We start from the raw sequence: 3,047 nt of genomic DNA on the forward strand, positions 1-3,047 counted from the left end.
CCGCGCCCCCCCCCCCCCCAGCCTGTACCGAGTTCCCCTCGGCTGGTACCGAGTCCCTGACTAGTCCCTGACTAGTCCCCAGTCCCCAGCTGGTTCCCAGCCAGCCCCAGAGCCCCTGTAGATTGTACTGGGGCTTCCAACCAGTACCAGGACCCACAGCCATTATCAGAGCCCCCCATCTGGGACTGAAGCCCCCACCCAGAACCACCTTCCCAGCTGGAACTAAGCCCCTGACTGGTCCCAGGGCTGGTGCTGGCTGTGGCTCGGGCTGGAGCCGGGGGTTCCAAGGGGATGGTGCTGAGAGCAGGAAGTGCTGGTGCCCAGCACTGGGGACATGGGGTGATCCTGGGCCATCCCCAGTGGGTGGGTGATGTCACCCAGGGGTTCTGAGGAGTCCCCACCCTCAGGAAGCACCAGAACCAGGAGTCTCTCTCTGCTCTGATTGTGTTCCCTCCTGGTGGGAATGGAACAATTTTAGGGAGGCAAGCCCCAGTAAATTCTTGTTTATTGCAGCTGGAGGAGGGGAGAGCAGCATGGGGGGTGATGCAGCTCATGGGGGGAGGCAGCACAGCCACAGGCACCTCCAGGAGGGGCTGTCCTGGTGGGCACAGAGGCTCCAGCCCCAGGTGATGGATGCACCAACCATTGCAGAGAGGACTATTCCCTCAGGACTGAGGGTGGGACACAGACCTGGAGACCACCAGCCCCAGCTCTTCCTTCTGGGGGTGCCCAGGGCCACCCTTGGGCTCCCCATGGAGGGCAATGGGCAATCTCTGCCTGTGTCGGACCAGGGGACAGGGGCTCAGCTGAGTGACCACATGCTCCAGAGTGGGGAGGATGCAAGTACTTCAGTGGCCCCAGCTCATCCCAGCTGCCCTGGGAAGGCCCTGGAGCTCCTCCAAAAGAGCAACCTGGGGGCCCTGAACCCCCAGTTCACATGCCTCACCCTCCTCCAGGACCTTTTTGGTCCATTTTGTGTTGCCACTCCAACAAGTCCCTGTGCAGCTCAGCCCATCACCTGCAGTGCTGTAGGGAACCGAGCCCAGAGGGGCGGGTGCACCCTGGCCTGCTTTGAGCAGAGGATGTGCTGAGGGCTGTGCTCAGACTGGGGGGCTCAAAACCCCCTCGCACCCCGAGGCTGACCGATGGGGGGACACTCACAGGGACAGCTCCCACGGGGGCTGCACAGGAACAGGCTCCCAGAAACGCCTTCTCAGCCACACCCAGGGGGTTCCCGAGGGCTTTCCAGGCAGATCAGCCCGGATCAGCCCCACCTCCCTCCATGACAGCACTGGGGCAGGCAGGGCTTCCAAACTGGGACCTGCTGCCCTCAGACCTGCCTCTTGCTCCACGCAGTCAGGGGAGGAGCTGCAGCATCAGGCGCAGCAGAGCTGTTCCAGCAGCTGCTTGGCTCCTCAGGAGCTCTGAGCCTGCTAGCCTGAGGGGCAGAGTCCCTCTCAGTGCCCTCCTGGTGCTCCTCAGCACCACAGGGACAAAGGGGTGCTCAGCCAGGGTGGATCTACACCAGGGAGCAGCTGATTTGTGGAAGGTGTCCCTGGCCTGGGCAGGGAGTCGGAACTAAATGATCTTTAAGGTCCCTTCCAATCCGAACCATTCCAAGATTCTGTATCTGCAGCCAGAACATCTGACCCAAGGCCTACAGGGTCCCCAAGTGGCCATAAAGCAGCTGCTTCAGTCCCCCAGAGCAGGGACCCCACAGTGTAAGTCACTGGTCAGCATGAGGAGGGGGCAGGCGGCACTTGGGGGTCCCTCTCCCGTGCCAGGCTTGGCGAAGGACAACAGATCTCCCAGGTCAGCTCACCACCATGAGGTATCCCAGTCTCCACAGGGGACAAACTGGAGCTCTGGTCACCCAGGCCAAGGGCCTGGAGGGGCCATTCCTGAGTCCCCAGGGCACCCTCGTTGCTGTCTGAGGGGCACAGAGCTGGTCACTGCCTCCAGGAGGCCGAGCACACCAGGACAGTGGTGCTATAACCAGGGGGTGCTCCAAACCCCTCTCCCTCTCTGCCTGGGATTACCTCCCTGCTGGGACAGCCTGTGGCTGCAGGGATGTCTCCACAGCAGAGCCCCGAGCCCAGTAGGGTTTTGATCAGCCCTTCATTACAGGGGCTGCAGGAGGTAAAGGACTGGGGTCTGGCTGTTGCACTGGAGAAGGATTTAGCTCAGGAGGAACCTCTGAAGCCTCGTGTGTCCCAAGTCCCTGCTCCCACTACCTGATCCCACTTCAAGCCTTTCCTTTGAGCCTGGAGTGAAGGAGAGACTGTTGTCCTTCGCTCCAGGATTGAACATTCTCCAAGGACAGACAGACCCCACTCTTCTGGGTGCCTGGCCCGGGACTGTCCCACCCTCCTGCCTTTCCTTTTCCCAACCTGCAGCTGGCAGCAGGCTGACACCTGGCACCACTGAAGGGTTGGCTCCATTCTGCTTGGCACTGCCCTTCAAGAGGCTGTTTTTAGACACTCCAGAACATCCTCTTAGCCAGCCCAGCCCATCCCGGACCTCTATCCCATGGCCCCACGCCTAGGAGAGATCAACAGGCTCCTACCAACTGCTCCCCAGTTTCTCCACACCCCTCCTTAATGGGCACCATCCCTGCACTGGGTACCACAGCTTCCCAGAGCCTGCTGACCACACTCCTCTGGCAAACCACGGATGGGGTGATGTTCTGGGGCTGGACAAATCGCTGCGCCCCCTTCATCGTGGTGCCCATTAGCCACAGACCCTTTCCAGCAAAGCTTCCTCCACCCAATCCCTACTGCTCTGCTCCTGGCCCCAGACACATTCCACCCACAGCGAGGCAGAGCAGGATCTTATCCCTCCATTTTATTTCAAAGTTTAAAAGTTTGTAAAAAAACCCCCAAACAAGTTAAAACCACCTGAAAATACTCAAAGACAACCCCCAGACCACAAGAGGAGTGCAAACCTCACCCCCATGACCCTCCTCTCCTAAGTCTTTGCAGCTCTGGGGACCATGTGAGAGGAGGAACAGGCCCTGCTCTCCCTCTGGGAAGGGAAAAGAGCAAATT

The sequence above is a fragment of the Corvus brachyrhynchos genome, unplaced genomic scaffold (assembly GCF_000691975.1).
Source record: "Corvus brachyrhynchos isolate BGI_N302 unplaced genomic scaffold, ASM69197v1 scaffold479, whole genome shotgun sequence".
NCBI lineage: Eukaryota > Metazoa > Chordata > Aves > Passeriformes > Corvidae > Corvus > Corvus brachyrhynchos.